Source organism: Peromyscus leucopus, chromosome 3 (assembly GCF_004664715.2).
Source record: "Peromyscus leucopus breed LL Stock chromosome 3, UCI_PerLeu_2.1, whole genome shotgun sequence".
Lineage (NCBI taxonomy): Eukaryota > Metazoa > Chordata > Mammalia > Rodentia > Cricetidae > Peromyscus > Peromyscus leucopus.
Window position 1 is genome coordinate 97665452 of NC_051065.1, and position 12341 is coordinate 97677792.

The 12341-nt window shown below is 43.4% G+C and overlaps 1 long non-coding RNA gene across 1 annotated transcript; it reads right to left on the reverse strand.

Moving 5' to 3' along the window:
• Nucleotides 1–7170: 7170 nt before the first annotated feature.
• LOC114694436 lies at nucleotides 7171–11941 on the reverse strand. The gene is made up of 4 exons (XR_003734704.2): nucleotides 11888–11941; nucleotides 10421–10499; nucleotides 9519–9597; nucleotides 7171–9353 (listed from the first exon to the last, which is right to left on the reverse strand). It is a non-coding gene; the product is annotated as an uncharacterized LOC114694436 (long non-coding RNA).
• Between the last annotated feature and the right edge of the window lie 400 nt (nucleotides 11942–12341).

Consider the following 12341-nt stretch of genomic DNA (forward strand, 5'->3'; position numbering starts at 1 on the left):
TAATGGCTGGCTCCACCAACAGAATTGTCCTTTCAGATGTCCGGAAGCCAGGATTAAGGAGCACTCATTTCAAACCTGATCACCAGCTGCCTTTCCTCCTTTCACTATGCAGGCACACGCTCTCTGGTCTCTCTCCAGTACATGGGGCACGTTTGTGGATGAATCGATAAATCCTTCTCTCTCTCTCTCCAGTTCCTATAAGAGCACCAGTTCCATCATGAGAGCTTCACCTCGTGACCTCATCTATGCCCAATTACCTTTCCAAAGTCTCACTTCCAGACTATCACTCTTGGGGCTGGGGGGCGGGGGGCAGCACACGGACGTGGCAGATGGCACAAACATTCACCCCTTGGTCAGGAAGGAAAAAGCAACCCAGAAACAAGGGATGGAATTCAGCATCATCTCAATAACAAGAACTGGTCCCTGTGACCCCACAGGGAAAGACAGGGAGGTGGTTAATGGAACATGGCTATATTAGCAATATAAGGGGCATGCTAGCAAAAAAAAATAAGAAAGAGAAACACTACTGGATAGTTAGGGAGCAATATGTGTACCCTTGCCCAAGTCAATTTATTTACCAGTTCTAGGAGTTCCTTATGCTTCTGACACTGATTATAATTATAATATCCTGAAAGTTTGCAAGACTGAAGGGCTGTGAGGTGGTCAAGTTGGAAGAGTGATTGTCCAGCATGCACAGAACCCCAGAAGCCTGGCCTGGTGGTACACACCCATAGTCCCAGCATTCAGGAGGTCAAGGCAGAAGGATCAGAAGTCAAAGTCACCCTCATCTCCATAGCAAGCTTGGAGTCCACCTGAAATGCTTGAGACCTTGTCTAAAATACACAGGAGACAACAACAAAAATTAGAATGTTTCAAAAACAAAAAATGTAAAGTTTCTGAGATGGGACAGTAAGTAATCTTGGAACCCCTAAATCCTTCCCACAGCACAGTGTCCCTCTAAATAGCCATCATCTTGAACTGTGGCATTCTTCCCAATGTTGTCAGAGTCAGTAACAATGAAAATACATATTGGTCTTAAAACTTAGGAAGCAGTCTTAATGACTTCCATTTTGCATTAGCGTGTTGAATTTATAAGCTTACATCAAGAGGCAGGGGTGATATTTAATAAAATGCTGCATCTCAGGGAAGCAATAAAATATTTCTCATTTATAATGAGAAGAGTGGTGTTGATACCACAACTAGCATTTGTCCTTTTACACCTGTGTTTAAACTCTGCTACCGGGAATTTTTACAGGGAATCCTAGAAAAAAATATTTTTCCAAGTTCAGAGTCAAGGAATGGAGCTAACATTGGTTCCTGGGAGTTCTGAGGGCCTGTTGCTGCATGTAGTTGTTATATCTCAGGGGCTGGAGTGAGGCAGCCTGTATCTCAATCTAAATAACAAGAGTCTGCTTTGTAACAGTCCTTTATTCCACTTTGACTTTAAAATAATGTCTAGGAAGAAATAAAAATAAATTTCAAAAGTGGAGTGGAAAGAAAAAAGGATCCTGTCAGTTCCAGAAGCAGAGCTGAGTGTGTGGCTGTGTATGAGTCCTGCCTGGAACATTCGCTTTTGCTAGTCCTGACACGTCTGACCCACAGGAGGGCTCATCAGATCAAAGTTCTCTTGTGCACTCATAGCTTCAGAACAACAAATTTCTTCATTCTGTCCATTCACAAATACATCCATTTCTTTATGCAGAAAACACCTCCCATGTAATCACTGAGCAGCAGTTTAGTACTGGACCTGAGACACAGAGAAAAGTCAGATGTCATGTTCAAGACTGATGAGACAACAGACGTGTGACTCACTCCACAGATAATTATCTCCAGATATGATGGCTTTCCAGGAAGAATTCTGCCCTACCTCTCTGAGGAAGGTCTAACTTTCCAAGAAGTCCCTGATAAAGGCTGGACACATGGCTCAGAGGTCAGGAGCTCCAGCTGCTCTTAGAGGGTACTCAAATTTGGTTCCTATAGGCACCTATGACATAGGCAGTTCCAGTTCCAGGGGATCTAACACTCTCTTCTCTGTAGTCAGTGAACACATGTGAACACAGATGTGAACACAAGCAAAATATTCATGTACATAAGATCCAGGTTTTTATTTAATTTAAAAAAAATAAGTTCATAATATATTCCTAAGTGGTGTTCAGGGCTACTCAACTATCATTCTATCAAGTCTTGGATTTTTCCACCTATTTCCTCTAGCAATAATTCTAGTCAAAATATTTCAATAAAGCAGGACTCAGCATTCTGTTTAAAACAAACTATAAATAAATATGAGGTCACTCACCTCACTCTGACATAAACAATAGCTAATGAATCAATTAATCAGTTCCCCTGAAAGGAGGATTCTTCTCATCTCCCTCACAATTAGCATTCTGTCTCAGTGACTCACTGACTGATTCACTCACTCATTTATTTACTTCCGCTATTTATTTATTTTATACTTTGTATTTTTCCATGTGTATCTGTGTGTGACGTATGTGTGTGTGTATGGGTGTTTGCATGTGTTGGTGCACATGTGTGTATGCTAAAATACATGTGTATACTCATTTATACAGAGGCCCAAAGATGACATCAGATGTCTTTCTTGATAGCTCAACACTTTGCTTATTGAGGCAGAATCTCTCAATGGAACCTAGGGGCTCACCCATTACCTAATCTATCTAGCCAATTTTCTCTTGGAGTCCCCTGTCTTTGTCTCCCAAGTGTTGGGATTAAGAGTGGCAGCAGGTAGGTGGCCTGGGAGAGGTGGGAACAGGAACAGGAGAGATCAGGTTGAGGAGGATGGAGGGCGAGAGTACTGGGAAAGACAATTGGAATTAGGAACATCTCTGGGATGAGCTAGAAACCTAGTGCAATGAAAACTCCCAGGAATCTACAATGTTGACCACAGCTAAGAGTCCTAGTAATAGGAGATGTGGAGCCTGAACCAGTCATCTCCTGTAATCAGGCAAAATTTCCAGTGCAAGGATTTGAACACCAACTCAGCCACAAATCCTTCGACCTACAATTTGTCCTGCCTGCAAGATATGCTGGGGTAAAGGTAGCACAGAAATAATGGGAGTGGCCAACCACTGACTGGTCAAGCTTGAGACCCATGCCAAGAGAGGAAGCCCACCCCTGACACTGCCTGGATGGCCAGAAACCAGGTCCAGAGACCTAGGATAGAACCAAACACAACCCGAAAAAAAGTCAATGACATGATTCCTAATGACATTCTGCTATACTCATAGACAGGAGCATGGTATAATTGTCATCAGAGAGGCTTCATCCAGCAACTGATGGAACAGATGCAGAGACCCACAGCCAAACATGAGTCAGAGCTCAGGGAATCCTGCAGAAGAGGGAGAGGAAGGATTATAGGAGCCAGAGGTGTCAAGGACACCAAAGAAAACCCACAGAAACAACTAACCTGGGCTCAGTGGGTCTCATAGAGACTGAACTGACAATCAGGGAGCCTGCGTGGGTCTGACCTAGGCCCTCTGCATGTATGTTATGGTTGTGTAGCTTGGTCTTCTCGTGGGCCTCCTAACAGTGGGAGCAGGAGCTTTCTCTAACTTTTTCACCTGCTTCTTGGCCCTTTTTCCTCCTGCTGGATTCCTCATCCAGCCTTAATATGAGGGGAAGTATCTAGTCTCATTGAAATCTTGGTATGTTGGCCGGGCAGTGGTGGCGCACACCTTTAATCCCAGCACTCGGGAGGCAGAGGCAGGTGGATCTCTGTGAGTTCGAGGCCAGCCTGGGCTACCAAGTGAGTTCCAGGAAAGGCACAAAGCTACACAGAGAAACCCTGTCTCGAAAAAACAAAAAAAAAAAAAGAAAGAAAGAAATCTTGGTATGCCATGTTTGGTTGATATCTCCGGGAGGCCTGCCCTTTTCTGAAAGGAAATGGGGGGGGGGAGTGAAAAAGTGTATGGGGGAGACAAGAGAGGGACTGGGGGTTGAGGAGAGAGGGGAACCGCGGTTGGGATGTAATATATGAGAGAAGAAGAAAATTTAAAATTTCTAAAAAGAGCAGCAGCAGAGGGAAATAAAAAGATAAGAAGAGACAGAAGTAAGAGGCTGAGAGATGAAACTGAAACTGATCAAAAATATGGAGAAGAGCTCAAAAAACCAGTCCAGATGGGACCCCAGGACAAACACCCTTCCTTCTTGCAGAATCACCCCAGGGCTCTGATTCATAGGACAGCCTGGCTTATTTTATGATGGGATCTGGGGATACGAACTCTGAGCTTTAGCCTCCCTCATAAACAAGCACTTTCCCCACTCAACTTTCTCTGGCCTGTTTTTATATCTCTTGAGTCTGAGGAATTCCATTTCTCTAACTCGTAATTGTGGAGTAGAGGAAGGACGGGCAGAGAATAGAAAAAGAAACAAGTCTAGTGGGTTAGAACTAGAAAAAACAACAACAACAACAACACAAGGAAAAAAAACTAGATTACAAGCATTTTCCCTAAACACACACATAAGTAAAGCCAGTATAGTTCCCGTTGAGGGCAGCTCACCTCTACCAAGAACCCCAATTTTACAGAATACACTCAAGGAAAGGGCAAAGAAGCAAAAATGTCAGTGCACAGTCGGAGGGGAGAAAAACCGTCTCATCAGTCATGTGCCTCTGGCCTTTATCGTGCCCTCCAAACACACCTCTAAGATGCGACTCCACCACACTTGTTTGTCTGACTTTGGGGTCCCAGGACTTGAGAGAATAACTTAGAAGTCGGTGGCAGCATCCAGCTGAGAAGGGCAGCAACAGAAAGAAAAATAAGAAGTGACAGCTGAAAGAGCGTTGACGAGCATGAGGACTGAAAACTGATCAAAAAATAGACAGAAGAGCTCAAAAGAACACTCCAGATGGGGCCCCAGGACAAACACCCCTCATTCCTGCAAAATCCCTATGGGGCTCTGATTCATGTGACAGCCTAGCTTATCAAGAACAGCTTGAAAAATATTTAATGTTTTGTTAACATGGGAGTATATGACAATGCGGATAAATAGGACCTTGAAACATTGTACAAAATGAGAAAACTGTCTTATGACAATGGAGGAAGACTTGGGTTTGAGTCAAGTTTCTGTTCAGCCCTCTGGTGACTTGGGACAAGTTAAGTACCCCTCTGAGCTCTAGTCTTTTCTCTGTCAGCTTAAATTAGCATATCAATAGTGGGTTCCTACAGCTAATAAAGGACCAAATAAGTCTAAGTTGGGGCTAATTACAGCCCTAATACCAGGCCTGGTAATGGGGCTCTCTTCACTTCCCTTAAAAGGATCAGCTTCAGAGACCTAGGAAGGCCATCCCTCTGAGATGACCTGTTCATATAAAATATTCAATTAACCAAAAACAGTTCAAAATGATGAGGTGATTCGGCCCCTTTATTATGTGCGCCTCACCTTTTTGGAAAGCTGACTGAATCTGCAAGGCTGCAGACACAATGACTTCTGTCATGTTCTTATGTATCTGTAGCTCCAAATTTTCGGGATATTTTTATTAGCCCAGCATCCTATCTCCTCTGCTATACTTTTGAGAACCCGCTAATGAGCACATCGCCTGTGCTTACTGTTCTTTTAGGGAAGAGAACAGTGAGGAGAAGGGACAGCGTAGGCAAAGTTACTCAATGGAGGGTCCTTTGTTAGGCACTCTGAATATCTTAGAAGCACCAAAACCAGGAAAGGGCCTAGAGGATTCTGGAAGTCTGTTGGCAAAAGCTCCTTGAGATAGTAAATGTTGAGGGTCAACTTGATAGGCTCTAGAGTCCCCTAGGAGACTCACTTCTAGGCATGTCTATGAAGGATCCAGATTAGGTTAGCCTCTGGATATGGCTATGAGGATTTAGATTGGATAGATTGAGGTAGGAACCTCACCTCTGAGAACAGCAGCATCCCTTGGGCTGTGGTCCTGAACTGGAAAATAATAATAATAAAATAATAATAATAATAATTAAAAGCAAACTGAGCACCAGCATTCATCACTCTCTAATTCCCAGGTTCAGAACCCACATGACCAGCTGCCTCAGACTCCTGGCACTGCCATGTCTTCCCCACCATGACATATTGTATCCTTGAATTGTGTGTGTGTGTGTGTGTGTGTGTGAGAGAGAGAGAGAGAGAGAGAGAGAGAGAGATAGAGAGAGAGAGAGAAGGAAAGAAGGAAGGAAGGAAGGAAGGAAAGAAGGAGGGAGGGAAGGAAGAAAGAAAGAAAGAAAGAAAGAAAGGAAGGAAGGAAGGAAGGAAGGAAGGAAGGAAGAGAAAAGCAAAAACAAAACAAAAAGCAGCCCTTCCTTAAGTTGCTTTTGACAGTATTTTATTCCAGCAACAAGACAAGTAACTAAGATACATAACCCCCTCCTATATCAACATGTGGCAAACTTATTTTTCATCCACTTCAGCGCCTTGCATACGCTAAGAAAAACTTTACCACTGAGCTGCATTCCAAACCTGATAAACCCATGTGTGCATCCATTGATGATCACTGCAGCTTGCTTCTTCAAGTGTTGAATCATCTTCACTCAAGGATGGTCATCTTTCCTACAAGCTCTTGTGATGTGCTAAAAAATGTTGAGCAGTGGTTACAGAAAGCTGTCCTGCCATTGGGGAAGCTCCTTTTTGTTCCCTTCATATCACAAAGCTGCAGCAAACATAGCCTAGCAACATCTCCCCACCTTGTCATGTTAGAAGCACAGCAGTGAGGACATCCCTGTGTGTGGCTGTCAGTAGGCATGTATACTTTGTGCAGTCTTTATAAACAAAGGACCAGGGGTGGAGAGAAGGCCACACTCACCTGTCAATTGGCAGTAGTCCATCCTGCACTTCAGTGTGATTTGTAAAGGACTGTACACTTAAGCTAATCTATTCACTTCACAGAAAAAAAAAATTATTCCTTATGACTCCCTTATGAATATTGGATTCAGCATTTTATTAGCGTTGAGCAAGTGTGGAATTATCTCAGACAGGCAAATTATGGCCTTCATTCCAAAATCAAGCCTAGTGCCTACCTACTTTCATAAATAAAGTTTTATTAGCACATGGCCAAATATTTGTTTATGTGTTGCACATAAAAGTTTTGCAGCGTAGTAATGGTAGAAAGACTTGACTATATGACCTGATAGGGATGTAGCTCACTGGTAGAGTGCTTGCCTAGTATGTGCAAGGCCCAGAATTCAATCCCCAGTTCTAGAAAGAAAGAAAAAGACTATCTAGCTCATAAAGCTAAAAATACATATGCTCTGACTCTTCATGGAGAATGTGTACAGACCCATGTTCCTATCATGATTCACTTTGATATTGTCACAGTCAAATAACCTGGAGTAGAGACTGCCAAGGAAAGTCACAGGTCCACTTAAAGCCACCTGTGTGATCCCCTTGTGGTCTTATTTAAAAGCTCGAAAGCCAGGCTGGGGACTCCAAAAGAAAAGTGCTATAGAAGCAGAAGGACTTGAATTGGATTTGTGCATGCTTATACCCCCAATGCTGGAGAGTCGGACTGCTGGACACCTGAGACTTGCTGGACAGACAGCCCAGCCAAATCAGTGAGTTCCAGGCCAGGGAAGTTGGAGAGCCTGTCTTATAGAACAAGATGAACACCTCTTGAACAACTAACAGTACTCAAGGTTGGCCTCTGAACTCCACACATTTGCAGTCATATGTGCAAACACACATGGGCTCACAAGCTCACACACACATGAAAAGGAAAAGAAAGTAGCATCTTAAATCCAATGTTGGAGCTGAAGAGGCAATCCAGCTTGGGAAATTCTGGCCATTCTATTTCTACTTATAACCCTCCAGCCCCAGAAAAAAAAAAAATTCTATTTTATGATTATCCAACACATGCATTTACCAAGATATTTGTTCTTTGTCCATAAGTGTGACACTGTCTTGGCATACTGAGTGAGGCATCCAAAGGGAAAAAAATGAGGGTCTGCAGATGGAGAGGCTGGACAGTGTCACCTCCCCTGTTCCCTCTTCAAACTTGTTGACATGTTACATTTTATGTGGACTAATTAAGTAGATTTAAGAATCTTATTATGTATCCAAATCAACTCTTACAAAAGAGACAAGCCACTTTGAAAGCTCTCCACAAAGAAACTACAAACGGAATTCTAATCACGAAGTACAAGTGACTAAGAAGGACACAGTGGAGCTGACACATCCCGCCTCTAAAGGAAGAGCTCCTGCAGTGTGCTACTAAATGAAACAATGGTCATCTAAGCGGGTTTGACAAAAAGTCAGCTCAGATCAGTCAAAAATCCTAAAGAGCCTATTTAGAATACAAATTTGCATCTTCAGTCATTTCTAATAAAAGTCACTGCATGTAGAGTGTGCCATGAAAAGCTAGGAAATTATTATAGTCTGAAGCCATCGTGCATGCTTACCAAAACATTTTAAGATATAATAGCTTGTTTCATTTTCCTCAGTCTTTTCCTTCTGTTTTGGGTCATATAATGTACATAAAAAATAGAATGGCATGCACCAACCAAATACACAGAGACTATGAAAGCAAACCAACTCCTTGGATTTCCCCCTTTATCTACTGTTTCACTTTTCAAGGTTTGAGTCACCTGGCAGTCTGAAATAGTCAAAGGAAAATTTTCAAAATAAACAACTCACACTTTTTAGAATATAGTTTCCTTCAAATTAGAGTTACACGAAACTGTGCTTCCCCACTCAGTCCCACAGGGACGCAGATCCTCCCTTCATCCAGCATGTGTGTGCCCTGTGCATGAGCCCCCTCTGGTCCTTGCTAGCGGCCATCTCGGGCATTAGTTCAGCTATCTTAGCATCAGGTGCTTGTAATCAAGGAGCCACCTCGCTTATGCACACCCCCGAAATGCAAGGCAAGTGATGCAAACGAGGAACCAGAGCACGAAACATGGAAGGACAGATGCAGTGTGGTGGCATGTGGCAACCACTGAGAGGTACTGGAACATAGACAGTGTATCCAGGGCTCAGTATCACCCATGGTTTCAGTCATGCACGCCAAGTCTTGCAACAGATCCACCACCCACAGACAAGGAGGGACTCCCACACACAGATAAGCGAAAAACGTCAATTTTCTTTTCTTTTCTTTTTCTCTGGCAAGGTATGCGATCAAAGAGTTTCTGCACCAACACTCCGAAGGTGAAAGAATATACAGAGAGCCTCAGTCTAGACATGTGTTATTAATCTTTCAAAAGCCCAGAGAACTCTAACAGGGTTGCCAAAAGGAGGTCAGCCCAAACCAGAAACACCCGAGCAAGGTGTAGCTTCTCTTGCTAAAACAAAGGACCTGGGGTCTTCCTCTTGAGTTTTCTTTTTCTTTGCACAGCCAAAGGGGGAAGAGCATCTTATGAGTCTTGGATTTCATCACTTATTACCTGTGAAAGAGAATTACATTTTGAAAACCAAGAACACTAAACACGGCTGAAAACACACTTTGCAGCAGTTTTTTTTTTTTCAGGCATTCTGAAATGCCATATATTGTGTTAAAGCTGAGTTCAAGTGGAGAGACGATAGCAAGGGTACAAAAGAAGCTAACTTACCCGTCAAACTTCCCACTTCTAAGGGGCAGCCTGGGCTGCACCTGCTGTGGAACTGAACAAACCAACATTTGTGTTTTTCCTGCACAAAAAAAAAAAAAAAAAAGTGTTTTTTGAGGATAATTATACTGAGAGCAAACACTGAACCAGAGGACACACACACACACACACACACACACACACACACATGTTGAGCACGTTCCATGTGGCTGGAATCCTCCAAACTTTGCAGGTCTCATGTCCATAAAATACTTTACAGATGAAAGTCTAAGGCTGAGAAAGAGCAACCATCTCAACCAAGGTCACACGGCACAGCTGAAGTTCTGATGGAGGTCTGTGACACCCCCCCCAAGATGGTGTGTGGGTACAGATGTGACCCTGCAGAGGTGTATGTACATGTGCACATGTATGTGTGTGCTTGTACACACCTTACAGCACTGAGGAGAACCTCGGGGTCCTTTCCTGTCATCACCTTCTTTTCTGACAGTCCTTCTCCAAGGACCCTATGTTGTTTGGCCCGTTAGCCACAGGAATCCAGCTGTTCCCTCCTCCCCAGTGGTGGGATTACTACAGTGAGCCATTACAACTGATATTTTTAGGTGGGTTCTAGGGATAGACCTCAGGTCTTCGTGATTGCAATGTGAGCGTGTGACCATTTGAGCCATCTCCCAGTTCCCATTCAGAATCTTGGTTGAGCTTTTCCCTCTGCAACAAAACTATGTCATGACCCACCCCAATTCTATTTAACCCCTTGCATATCTGAACAATAAAAGCAAGTATTTGCTATTTTTCAAGCATGGAGCTACTCTTGCTACGTGTTACTATTTAATTCTCATAGCAACTTCAAGACATGGGAGCTAACAGTTCTCCTAGTTAGCCCCAAGCAGCAACAAAATGAAACATACCTGTGTTTTCATTTACTGTTTCAAGTCCCCACTGAGTCTTCTATCTTCTGCTAGAAGCTGATGTGTAGAGGTCTCCTTCCTTGAAATGAATAGAGCAAAAATATCCTCGGTTTGACTGGGAGCTTATAAGACAAACAGCCTTGCTCTTAAAACTAACACAGTCACAGATAGAGGGCCCTTATGTGCTATATAGTTGAAGTGCCAGGTGTGTGTGGGGTGTGTGTGTGTGTGTGTGTGTGTGTGTGTGTGTGTGTGTGTGTGTTGCATGTATATGTGTGTATGTGTGTGTGAGGGGTCCCTCTATGTGTGTGTGTGTGTGTGTGTGTGTGCGCGCGTGTGCGTGTGTGTGTGTGTGTGTGTGTGTGTGTGTGTGTGTGTGTGTGTGGTGCCTGCATATGTGTGTGTGTGCATGTGTGGGAGTGCCTCTGTGTGTGTGTGTGTGTGTGTGTGTGTGTGTGTGTGTGTGTGTGGTTTCTACATATGTGTGTTTGGGGGGGGGGATGCCTGTATATGTGTGTGCATATGGAGGCCAGAAGTCAGTCTCTGATGCTGTGCCTCAGACGTTGTCCACCTTGTTTTTTAAAATAAGGTCTTTCATTGGCCTGGAGTTCAAGCAGGCTAATCTGGAAGGCCATGAAACCCCAAAGATTCTGCTACCTCCTCACCAGCATGGGGATGAGAGGCTCACAGCACCTTACGCGGCTGTTTTGGTTTTTTAACTTGGGTTGGAGGTATGGCTATAACTCAACTCCACCTAAACACTTGACCAGCAAAGCTATCTCGCCAGAAATTCTACTGAAAAAAATCAACAGGAACCCTCCTCCCGCACCTGTGCCCCCAGTATCTGTTTGAGCTCCCTGACTGAGCCTGCTCAAACACTGGTGCTGGGAGTTTTCCATCAGCAGCAAGCTCCATCCCCTCAACAGGGCAGATGTGCTTCCAAAACGCATCAGCTAACACTGTGTCTCACTCAGAAGGCTTCAGCCTTCCAGGGACTCCCATAAGACAGGGGTCATCCTGGGTACCTGGTTCTCTCCTGCTCTTCTTAATTAGTGTTTTAGATTTAATTCAATCTCTCTTTTGTTTAACTTACAAACTATTTTTTTTCTTTCAAACTTTTGACAGCCTGGCATTTCAAGCAGACTTGTGTATTTTTAATTTGCTTTGATCTATACAAAATTGTCCAGTTCCTCTGAAGGACACAAAATGAGTCACAACCAAAGATAGAGGTGTATGTTTCCCTAAATGTCACGGGCTTTCTCCACTTTCATCTTTCACAACAATCTTGTCATTTGTACAGCTAATACTTTAGGATTTGCAATTATAACCATGCTTTTGAAACTGACAGAGTGAGATTAAGGAAATCAGTGCACTTTACAGGTAGAACAAATTGAAAAGGGAAAAAGGGGCAATTTCATTCCTCCTCTCCAGCAGCAAGCCTTAATTCAGCATGTTTGGTACACCTACCTGATGATAAGTGTTTAGACCCAGTAGAAACTTTGACCTGATAACTAAACCTGAAAAAAAAAAAAAAGCTTCTGTAAACTGTTCAGTTAAAATCTTTTGTTCAGTGTGACTTTTAATGAACAGATACAGGAACAGGGAAATGAGGACAGGACTCCAGTCAAGATGAGAAGGCCATAAGAACTTCTCTCTCCTGAACCATTAGCCTGAAGTCTTAGATCCTTCCACATAAAGTTCCATTGAGTAAGATCACCTATCTCAAGAAATCATGTGGACAGCGTTAGAGAGATGTCTCAATGGTTAAGAGCACTTCCTGCTCTTGAAAATGCTCTGGGATCAATTCCCAACACTCACACAGCAGCTCACATCTGCCTGTAACTGTAGTTCTGTGGAATCAGACACCCTCTTTGAGTCTCTGAGGGCACCAGGCACACACATGGTGCACATATATACATGC